This window comes from Schistocerca americana, chromosome 5 (genome assembly GCF_021461395.2).
Source record: "Schistocerca americana isolate TAMUIC-IGC-003095 chromosome 5, iqSchAmer2.1, whole genome shotgun sequence".
NCBI lineage: Eukaryota > Metazoa > Arthropoda > Insecta > Orthoptera > Acrididae > Schistocerca > Schistocerca americana.
The window spans coordinates 132,935,254-132,947,762 of NC_060123.1; the positions used below are offsets into that span (position 1 = coordinate 132,935,254).

The 12,509-nt window shown below is 44.7% G+C and overlaps 1 protein-coding gene across 1 annotated transcript in view; it reads right to left on the reverse strand.

Moving 5' to 3' along the window:
* LOC124616237 (protein commissureless 2 homolog) overlaps positions 1-12,509 on the reverse strand; it is a 241,268-nt gene that overhangs the window by 36,049 nt on the left and 192,710 nt on the right. The gene's annotated exons all lie outside the window — the stretch shown is intronic.

Consider the following 12,509-nt stretch of genomic DNA (forward strand, 5'->3'; position numbering starts at 1 on the left):
ATATTCGCAAAAGACAGACCTACCACTCTACGATTTCTTGCAACAGGAAAAAGCTACTCTAGTTGACGGTATAGTACTCGAATACCGCAGTGCACATCGACGAAAATGAAACCAGAAACGTATGCAGCTACTTATAAAGAACAGAAGGGGGAATATCTGAAGGCAAACAAGCATTTAGTGCGTATTACAGCCCTGAACAAATATTTTTATTTCTACAAAAGTTGTAGATTTTCCCCTTTATATCCTCGGAGTTACAGCCTGGTCGCACTTGACGGCTAATGGCATCCGCATTTTATCTCGCTTCTTCTTATGTTTCTGTACTCGCGATGTTGCAAGTTATACAGTGCTTCATCTGCCTCGTACATTCCTAACAGTTTCGTTGTAGATGGGACGCAACGTGTAAGTTTCGAAGCCGTGTTGCTAAACATTGTATGTCAGACAGCTCTTAGTGGTTACATTTCTCATTGCAGTAAACAGAAGACGAACAATTTCTCTGATAAAAATCGAATGCGAGGCGCTAGATTTGATCAAATAAATTGGAAGAAAGACAACCTTTGACGAAACTCCTCTATTACACTACAGTGTGTAAACTTTTAGATGGCAGACTTCTCCCTAGTCCTGAATCGGTAGAAGTCGGTAAACGTCGGAAGGCTTCGGTAGGCAGGCAGTTCCGACTGCTGCCAACATTACGTAGCTGACTGTGTAGTACAAGGTAGCCATTGTCGTCTGCTTCGTTATTGTTTTGCGCTGTACTGTTCTGCGTGTTTTTATGGTGCAGTTGTGCTAAAGATTATCAAAATGAGTGAAGAGGCAGCTGCTGGCCATCTAGGGAGTCGCCAACAACCCCTACCGGTAGGCCTACGGTTAGAAGGAAGCGATGTTCGCAAAATTATATTGTGTGTGATTGAATGCTGCGAAAGGGAAAGGGAGCAGAAAAAAACATACATACATTCATTTATATATATATATATATATAGAGATTTTAATGTACACGATTTCAATTTCGTTTACGAACAACATTTAAAGCGAGTTTTACTTCCAACCCTTTCGTCTGCTTTCGTGGAAGCATGACGCGCAATTTGTAGTGCCAGCACTGCAACTGGTAGGCATGCCTTGTCATCCCTCCCCCCCAACTGCTCCTCTCCAATCGCCAGCCAACGCTTTCTTCCTCCTCTCCCCGCACTCCCCTCTCAACTCTGCCGTCTTACAGTTAACTCACTGTACGTCTAATATATTGGACAAATCAACTTCGTCCAATAAATTTGATAGTATAATGTCGGCCTTACCTCAGTTTTAGTCGCCAAAGCAATCTGAAGACCTGATCAGGGTGGCAGCACCGATAAACGCAGGCGAGGCAGTAACAAAACATACAATCTAGTATTCTTATAAGCAGAGAGTTGCCTATGAGGCATTGACCCGCATAGTACAACAATTAAATATTGACTGGTAGTTCTGACAGCCCTCCTCGGACACTATGGACAACGTTTATTAACATGGTGATGTTTATGAATCCACGCTTTAATCCTTATGTTTCATTTTTTCGTAAAAAGTTAATGTAGTATGCCTCTGTATTTTTAAGCTACATCGTCTCCTTCGCACACAAGACGTCTCTCTTATTCTGACACCTTTCAAACTCAAATTCTTCTCAAGAGTTTCCTTGCTAATCTCGAAGTCCAGTAACTCTGTACTGCTCGTAATATGGCAGAAATAGCTGTCTAACACATTTTTCTATGCCGTTCTGGAATACGTTCTGCGGACACTTTTCTTCTTTGGGCAGGAACTTGAGTCTCACTACACTCGCTACGAGGGACGATGTATGACCCGCAGCCTCTTAGCACAGCGTAAGAACAGTGGGCGTAAAAACATCCTAACCGGCAGACACCACACGCGAGTGTGACAATCGGTTTCAATCACAATAGGAATCGCTGTAGTTAGTTAATGCAGGTCCATCTCATCCATCCGATAGAACATTGCGAAGTGCGACTGCATGCCATGAACACAGTCGGCTAACCCAAAGAAGGCCACAGCTCACGGAAGCACAAGAGGCTCCTCATCTTCAAGACAGAACTCACAAACGTGGACAGTAGCTGGCTGCAGACCTGTAGTGTCGTCCGACGAGACGCGATTACGCCGAAGTGAAGTGGGCTGGCAGCGTTGAACGCCGCTTCCCCCGTAGCGTGCAACAGAAACCTATTTGACGATACGGTAGTGTCCTGAAGGCCAAAGCATCTAGGGCCGAGCGTGTAGCTGGGGGGGGGGGGGGGGGGGAGGGGTGCTCAGGCTAGGCGCAAATTGAGGCGCGTGTTGCGCGGCGCAGCTCGCATTTTTGTAACATCACAGGTTTTCAAATAGGACCGACACGCGCCTGCGCCAAGTCGCGCGGCGTTGTAGTTGCCGTACAGTTTCTCGCGCCGCGCGCCACGCGAGTACTGCGGGAGGGGTGAGGTGGGAAGAGGGAAGGCAGTCCTGCCATTGCCCATCCGAAAAATACGGCCCGTAATGTATACTGAATCTTGTTATCCCTGAGTAGTCTTTCGTTTTTCGCCGTTTAAGCGCTCCATCTCTTTTCGTTAGTACATAGTAGTCTGTACAGTTCGTTTGTTTTGTTTATTCTGTTGTCACAGTTCAATAACTGGTGAGCCATTAGCCACTGGGATTATATCTTCTGCCACCACAATGTTTTCAGATCGTAAGAAGGGACAGACGATTCATCGTGAGGGTAGTGGATACGCAAGTAAGGAATATTATAAAATCACGTGATCTAGAAGCAAGGCAGGAAAGTAAAACACGCTTATTACTTGCTGCCTGTTATGCTGTCGTATCTCTACGATCTGTCGCAAAACGTCGAAAAGGCGTAATTTCCACAGATATGACCCTTTTGCTTCTGGTAAAAAGCGTCGAAGATATGAAGTACATAAGTTTCACTGTCGTTACTTGGATATGGATGCAATAAGAGGCATTATACTATGTACAAGTGGACATAACGTTTCCACTGCAAGCTAGAAACAGTCGAAAAGCCCTCACAAATAACAATGTTTTAATTGGCTCGCCGTAACGAGAAAAAGCATTTGAATGGTTTCATACACATTATCAGCATTAATAAGCTAATTATACAACAGCCGGGCGGTGTGGCCGAAAGGTTCTAGGCGCTACAGTCTGGAACCGCATGACCGCTTCGGTCGCAGTTTCGAATCCTGCCTCGGGCATGGATGTATGTGATGTCCTTAGGTTAGTTAGGTTTAAGTGGTTCTAAGTTCTAGGGGACTGATGACCTCAGCAGTTAAGTCCCATAGTGCTCAGAGCCATTTTTTTTTTAATTATACGACAGGCTACACAAATGGAAAAAAATGGTCGGTGTTTTACCAAAACATGAGCATCACGAAAGAGTGTGATGATTAGATATATTTAATTTGTTGAAATGTATTGGTGACAAAGGCAGATCTACTTTCATGACAATGTCTTTCGAATACGTGAACTCCAGCTCTCAAGGCACACATGCCTAGCTTCCGCATTCCTGTTGCGCGCATTATTCTCTGCTGCTGACAGTACACTGACCATTGTGTTGTGCGACAGATCAGTTGTTTATTTTTCTCAATAACAAATATTTTATTCATGAATCACACATTGTCGGTCTGGCAAGCCGCAGGTGAGTAACCAGCATCTGGCATGTGCCTATCATTCCCCCATAAAGGAACATTCGTCATTATTTTAACACTGCTCAGAACAAGAGAAGGAATAAAATCCTCCATTCCAGTCGCTCATAGTTATAAATACGATGGGTTACGGGGATTCAACAAAAATTCCAACAGAATTGGCTATTTATTTTGTGTGAATTGTTAACCTTTTCTCACTCGAAGAAGCACCACCATTTACGAGTAGCGGCCACATTTCTCTTGTTGACAGGTTTAACTGTACTTCCTTTGCCAAAACACAGTGTAATTTGCACGAACTCATCTCACAGCAGATGCTGCGATAGAATTCTGAAACAGAGTGCCTCGTTAAACAAGTAATTGGCAATCGGAGAGATCAATAGCTTATGAAAAACGTCATAGTGTCGGTTTGCGGTAACATACGGGAAGAAATTTCGTGTTTATTTTCATACTAGGAAACTCTTCTTTCACTACCTGTCGATAGCTCTTAAAAAATTACAATCACTGGGGTGAAAAAAATAAAAAAGGACGTATAACTAATGATATATCGCTATAGATAAAAAAGTACTGCGTGTTTACGAATTGGCAAAATACTCTTCTCCTTGTGTGCTGTCATTCGCCAAAATTTGGTTCGACGTCTCGAGCGGTTTAGGAGGACTGCTGTGAATATTTCATTCTCGCGGGCATAAGATCGGAAGTGAGCGCGCTACATGGGATCCATAACAGCGTGCAGCGGACCGTGCACGTGCAACGCAAACCAGTTTGTGTTTCTCTCGACCGTGCAGCGAGCGGCGAGCCACGTCCTTTGATGAAATTATCACAGCGCTACAAGAAACACCAGAAATTTGGCAATCTAGTCATTCTCAGTATAAAAATAAGTCGATTGGAAGCAGGATATGGAGTGAAATGGCAGTGAGGCTTAATATTGACGATAAGTATTTTTTTTTGTGTCATTCTGTTCTGACAAACGTAATTCACAAAAGAACTTCGCACATTTCTTGCCACTAGCGGCGTTACATGCAACTGTTTAAACTGCGTGACACTATTTTCATTTAAAATAAAATTTGGAAAAAAGTTGAATTCACTTTTAATTACGTCAAGGTAACTATACTTTTTCCTCCGGCGATATAGTTGAATGGAAACTGGTGCAGGGTACCCTCAAGCAGTGATATTTCTGGTTTTACAGCCATCATATTTAGCTACAAGAAGCTCGTCTTAGAACAGTTGAAAAGGCTGCGGTGAGAAGATGACGTAATGTTGTTTGAGATACATTATGTGATCAAAAGTATCCGGACACCTGGCTGAAAATGACTTACAAGTTCGTGGCGCTCTCCATCGGTAATGCTCAAAGTCAATATGGTGTTGGCCCACTCTTAGCTTTGATGACAGCTTCCACTCTCGCAGACATACGGTCAGTCAGGTGCTGGAATGTTTCTTGGAGAATGGCACCCCATTCTTCACGGAGTGCTGCACTGAGGAGAGGTATCGATGTCGGTCGGTGAGGCCTGGCGCGAAATCGGCGTTCCAAAATATCCCAAACGTGTTCTATAAGATTCAGGTCAGAATTCTGTGCAGGCCAGTCCATTACAGGGATGTTATTGTCGTAACCACACAGGCCGTGCATTATGAACAGGTGTTCCATCGTGTTTAAAGATGCAATCGCCATCCCCGAATTGCTCTTCAACAGTGGGAAGCAAGAAGGTGCTTAAAACATCAATGTCGGTCTGTGCTGTGATAGTGACACGCAAAACAAGAGGTGCAAGCCCCCTCCATGAAAAACACGACCACACCACAATACCAACGCCTCCGAATTTTACTGTTGGCACTACACACGTTGGAAGATGACATTCACCAGGCATTAGCCCACACCCTGCCACCGGATCGCCACATTGTGTACTGTGATTCGTCACTGCACAAAACGTTTTTTATTGCTCAATCGTCCAATGTTTACGCTCCTTACACCAAGCGAGGCGTCATTTGGCTTTTACAGGCATGATGTGTAGCTTTTGAGCAGCCGCTCTACCATGAAATCAAAGTTTTCTCACCTGCCTCCTAACTGTCGTAGTGCTTGCAGTGGATCCTGATACAATTTGGAATGCCGGTGTGATGCTCTGGATAGATGTCTGCCTATTACACATTACGGCCTTCTTCAACTGGCGGTCTCTGTCAGTCAACAGACGAGGCGGCCTGTACGCTTTTCTGCTCTACGTGTCCCTTGACGCTTCCACTTCACTATCACATCGGAAACAGTGGACCTAGGGATGTTTAGGTGTGTGGAAATCTCGCGTACGGACGTATGACACAAGTGACACCCAATCACCTGACCACGTTCGAAGTCCGTGATTTCCGCGGAGCGCCCCATTCTGCTCTCTGACGATGTCTAATGACTACTGAGGTCGCGGATATGAAGTACCTGGCAGTAGGTGGCAACACAATGCACCTAATACGAAAAACGTTATGTTTTTGGAGGCGTCCGGATGCTAATGATCACACAGTGTACGTGTGACAAATTGTTTATAAGGTACGCGTATCGTGAGAAAGACAGCGTAAATTGTAGTGCCTCTCCGCGATTGGCTGCTGTGTTCGGAAGTAGCGCGCCAAATTGATAAATTTGTGCTATTATTAGAAAAATTAAACAGTAAATTTACTTGCATTTCGTATAAAAAAGTATGTCTCTATAGCAAGCTATCATTCCATTATTTCAAAAGTGTTAAATTACCAGTAGAATAATAAAGAATTGCTAAACGAAAAGGCAGACGAAGCACTTCGGAGATCTCCGGATCGAGCCTAACTTGGATAAGCGGAGGAGATGATTCGGCAGTAAGGTCAGAGCTGGATTGGCAGTCTCAAAGGCCAGACACGACTTCCGCAGTCGGTATCAGTTAAGGCTTAATTAGCAATCTCAGGTTTGTAAACATTGGAGCTGGTTCGGCAGTCTCGAAGGACAGACATGTTGTCTGCAGTGGTCGGAATCGATTAAGAACTTCATTAGCAGTCTGGTTTTCTGGATATGTAATTGAAAACTAGTTTGATAGTAGAATGAAATTTTCACTCTGCAGCGGAGTGTGCGTTGGTAACAAACTTTCTGGCAGATTAAAACTGTGTGCCGGACCGAGACTCGAACTCGGGACCTTTGCCTGCAGAAGGCAAAGGTCGCGAGTTCGAGTCTCGGTTCGGCACACAGTTTTAATCTGCTAGGAAGTTTCTAGTTTGATAGTAATTACGCAGTCTTGCAGTTAATTATTTTGTTTATTCTCTGTGAATGTTTGAAGAATGGAAATATTTGAGATTCATAAAGTGGGCTATAATTGTGCAGTTTCTCGTATTCTGAAAGTAAAAAAGTGACTGACATCCCTTTTAAACAAACCGATCAAAATTTAATAACTTTTGCAATAACAGAACCTCGCTAGCAGTTTATTACAGCCTGAAGATAACGGACTCACGACCTACTTGTTTTCTGCGCAGGGGACAACAACTATAGAAGACTGCAGGTTGGTGAACATTCTTCAGAACTTGACACATCCGCTCAGGGCGGCGGAAGCAACTAGGCACCTCGCGTGTACTGCAGTCTTACTACAAATGAGATAAGTGACACGTAACCTTTCGTAACACAGAGGAAGTATGAAGAGAGTAAATTTTCGAGGGAAGGGGTTTATCGTACACAAGTAAATTCCTATCGCCATATCTCTCTCTCTCTCTCTCTATTTCTTTTTTTACTTGCTGTAAAGCGTGCATCGATCTTTTTCAAAACGTAATCAAATGTGGACACATGCATTCTCGTGCATTCACAATGTATTAAACGCTCCAAACGATTCTGTGTGTTTCAGTAGAATACCTGGACCTTTCCTTGTACAGAATAAATCTAATTTCAGAAACGTATTTCCTCACAGTATCGAACAGGACAGCAACGCGTCCAAGTCTCTCGTTTGTCTGATCTTTGCAAAACGCTGCTACACACTGGTGAACAAAGAACTGCTACTCAGGACACTACAGCGTTGGCTTGCGACTTGTCGGCTCTCCCCCTCGTCAAACTGACGCCATCATCAAAGCTACGGCACTCGCGTGATGTCCCCAGGAGGTGCCTAATTTTCTCACCCAGTGTGCTTGTTTGACAAACACACAAACTTACAGCACCAATTTCTTTTATTTTGTATCAGACTTCGCAAGAACACGACTGAAGTAAATTTCTCGATCAGTGCCACCGTGTTGATCGTTTTTTGATAAAACCTGTCCCAGCAGGAACCGCACAGTCATGCACTAACACGAGACGAGAAATGTTCCTTAGTAATGCCAGCTGCCACTTTTTTTTTTTTTTTTGCTCAGATACGTCTTACGATCTTATATTACCTTCCTAATGGCTTCGCTCCCTATTGAATGCAGAAATATTAAAAAAAAAAAAAAAAGATGGCTCGTACTCCCTGATTTCCGCAGTACCGGATACTAAACACGAAGTAAATCTGAGGTGAGCTGTTAAAGTGTGGTTCTTGCTTTCTGCCGGTAAGCACGTTAAGTTGCTGCCGTCTTGATTTCGCCACACACCGCTAGTTCCTGTTGTCACTCTCGATTTACAGAGGGTGCAATTAAGGCCATAGTCCGAAGGGCATTGTTTGTTCACGGTAAATTTGTTCGCGGGAGGCAAAAAAATGGCCATTTGCTTCACTGTCGTAACAGACGGCTCTTAACAAGTTTTTCTTCACTGACGTGAGTGTACGGTGATGCAGTTCTACAAAGTGCTGCCCGCTGGGAAACGATACGTGTGAATGAACCTGCAGAATATTTATCAGAAATCTACTCGACGAAACTAACAATTAGCCGTCTCGGACGATATGTTAAAGTGTTTCAGGAGAGAGCATTTCTGTGCCTGCTCCCTGTCCACAAAATTCGATCCGACTGTGAAATGGTTGATCCATCAAACTTCCTCAGCCTGGTCGCTGTACCTGTGATAGTATTGTGGTGTCTTGCTCTGTATATTTCTACATTATTTTACAACACACTTTGGGAGTAGACTCATTTCTTGATTTTAACGACCATTCACCCGTTCATCAGTACTCGCGTTCGATTATTTTATTAATTTAGAGCGTGCGCAAGCGCTTGTGTGAGAGTTTGTTTTAGTTACTACCTGCGTATTTTGGTGAAAATTTTTGGTTATTTATTTCAACGAGGGCGTTTTCGAGTATTTATTTCAACCTCATTCGCGTCTTACTATTGCAGTAAGAGCGGTAAATACTTCCTATGTGGTGCTTAGCACATACAATGGGACGTCTTGTACACTGCTGGCCACCGTAAATGCAACACCAAGAAAGACAAGAGGTAGCACAACAAAATTTATTTTGTAGATAAGATGTTGACCAAGCATCAAATGATTACGTTTACAGACGTCTGTGACATGTGGTTCCTGCCAGAATCAGGAGCCAGAGTAGCCACCATTGTTGGAGATCACCGCTGCCACATGTCTCGGCATTGGGTCAAAGAGACGTTGGATGTGTTCCTGGGGTACAGCAGCCCACGCAGCTTCCACACGTTGCCAAATATCATCTGGTGTGGCAGCTGGGGATGTAATCTGGGTCACTCGTTGAGCAACCATGGACCACATGTTTTCTATCGGCGAAAGATCCGGAGAGCGAGCCGGCCAGGGAAGCAATTCAATCTGGTTATTGACGAAGAACCTTTGGACAATGCGTGCCACGTGTGGTCGCGCATTATCCTGTTGAAATATGGCTGTGGCCGAGCCCTGAAGGTAAGGAAGGACAACTGGCTCCAGCACCTCGGATATGTAGCGCCGGCTATTTAATGTACCGGCAATGCGTACTAGAGGCGTGCGAGAGTAATATCCAATACCGCCCCATACCATAATACCCGGTGCAGACCAGTGTGGCGGTGCATAATGCAGCTGTCCAGCATCCTCTCTCCACGGTGTCTCCACACTCGAATCCGACCATCGTGGTGCTGCAGACAGAAGCGTGCCTCGTCAGGAGACAACGTCATTCCATTCTGCCGTCCACATCCGTCTGTCATCACACCATTGCCGACGGAGACGTCTGTGGTTCTGCGTCAATGGTAGACGAAGCAATGGACGTCTTGCGGACAGACCACTCTGCTGTAAACGGCGTCGAATGGTACGCGCAGACACTGGATGATGCGTTACAGACGCAATGTGCTGTGCTATGGTTCGGGATGTCACTGAGCGATCCGTCACTGCCATGCGCACAATTTGCCTATCAGCACGTGCAGTGGTGCACCGAGGTGAATGCGATCGACCACGTCGGTCCGTCGTACCCTCCTGCATCCAACGGTCACATATCCGCATTACAGTTGTTTGGTTTCGTCCAACACGACTAGCGATTTCTCTGTGTGATAATCCACAATCTCGGTAAGCCACTATCCTTCCTCTGTCGAACTCGGATACTTGATCAAAAGATGTTCGCTGTTGTCTACGAGGCATAACTGATCGTCTTGTGAAACAACCACAAGGTAAACACACGTGCCGAACGTACACTCGTCGAAATCGCCAAGCCTTAAATGGCGCTATGAGGTGGCGCCACAGGCGCGCGTGATGTGCGTCTACGCTGAAATTCTAATCAGTTGCATATCTCATCGCTGCAAACCCATGGTGTAAATTTCACTTGATTCGGATGCTTCCTTCAGGGTGTTGCATTTACGGTGGCCAGCAGTGTATAAAAGTAACGGATATTTACGCAACGAATACGAACATTACTAACATGTCGGAAACCTTTAATTCGCCAGTTCCTAGAATATAATTTTCCACTCCACACCACCTTCAGTACAAAAAAAAACTCCAATTACGACACTTTAATTTCGGAACTATGAAATGAGATACGGCATGTGTTACAGTTGTGGAACCATGTTGCCACAGATCTCCCGGTCGTGCACCGAAATTTGGGTATCACATGGCGTGAGGTCAGTGTGAGTATGGAGCCAAATACGTTGTCCTCGCAACACAAAGCTAAGAGCAATACCAAACTCCTGGGCTACACTCTTCACACTCCGTCCTTCTAACAGTTTCCCGATGAGTACTGCCTGTGTGAAGTCATACAAATGTTGTCTGCGGGCCATGTTGCACTGAAGAACACCGCCCCCAAAGTTCACGGCAACATCTCGCTGATTGACACCTGCTGTTTCTTCCAGTTCCTTCACACACCGTACTAAGAACCGTGTCCCCGTTTGTAATGTCCAAGGCACCATCAAAAATCGCGGTGACTTCAGTCTTTGAATAAAAGTGTCATTTCTGTTCGTCTCATTACGTATTACTTTCAACTGCCTTCTGCACTGTACTAAAGCAGTTCAGTTCTTCCAAGTGTTATCGAGATATGGCAGTGACAAGTCATGCAGAAGTTTTGCACACCAGTGTACTTCGTAACGGCTAGATGGTGCGGCGGTATCGAATACATAGGATCTGAATTTAAGTCGTCAGTAGCTGATGTCACGTAAGGCTATTTACGCAGTTTACATAGAAATTAATAAGGAATAACACTTTTTCATGCTAGTTCTGCGAAACGGTACGAACAACAGACGGTTGGATGTGTGACATCAAAGTCAAAAGAGAAAAATTAATGGGGCAGGGCTTCAGAAGTCTTCCGGGCCGCTGTGTGTAAATTCGCTTCCACATCGCTCGTAAATAAAACATTACAATAAGTACAATGAATACCGGCAAGAATGATGCCACTGACATATTGCGCCCCAGCAAGAAAAGTACCCCAAGTCAAACAGCGGCAATTTTTTGTTAATGTCACTGAAAAATACGTGTGATGTGGTGTTACATTTTTGAGTCGTTTCACTGTTCTTGCCGGGTTGCGGTATTTCTAATCCGCGATCGTTTCCAAAGTTGTGCACGTGATGGCCGGTCCGAGAGTTTGACTTCTCCACACATTTCTGATCATATTTAAATCGCTTAAATGACTCAACTCTGGCTTGTCTCAAGGCTTGTTCACCAAAAGCCTCGTCTAGCATGTAGCGGCTTTCACCTACAGTGTTGCGGAGCTTATAACGAACTTGATGCAGACCCTTTGTTCCTTCAAGTCAGCAATTGGGGAAAAAAAATTGACAGTATGGCATTGCTGGCCGGGAGGCCCTATCCGGGAAGTTCGGTCGTCGAGTGCGAATCTTATTTCAGTCGACGCCACATAGGGCGACTCGTGTGCCGGTGATGTGGATAACGCGGTACCCAGTCCACAAGCGGAGAAAATCTCCGACCTGTCCGGTAATCGAACCCGGACCCGCTGTATGGGAGGCAAGCACGTTACCATTCAGCTTAGCAGGCGGACAGATATTTCGAACTTCACAGACACAGTAGCAAACATTGTAAAGAGATCAGTGAGCGTTCACACCGATGTATTTACAGTGACGCCATGTTGCAGACTGACAGGTAAAAGCAAGGGAGAGGAGATGAGGCCAGTGCCACTTGAAGCTTAGTGTGAAGTGACGCAGAATAACGTGTTTTCCACAAAAATCAATGCGGGCATGAAACCCAACAGCAGTAGACAAATGAAGATCTCATTGAGATAATGTAATGGATTTCGTCGTTTTCACTTTCGTCCTATGAATACATGAGGTCAGAAACATGTCACTCTTGTTACGATTTGTTGTAATTAAATGTCAGTAAATGACACACAGGTGGCAAAAGCCTTCAGGAGATCGTAAGATGTGTAACATGAAATCCTAAGATGAGAACCCAAAGTTCTATGAGTTCACTGTGCTGCAGCGGATACAGTCGTGGAGTTACGGAGTCGATAGGAGTAGGTTCGGGTCCAGCTGCATTCAAATAATGTATAACATTCATTATCACGTTATCTCCGCAATATTCGAGTTACTGTGGATGTGATGTGATCCACACGACTATTC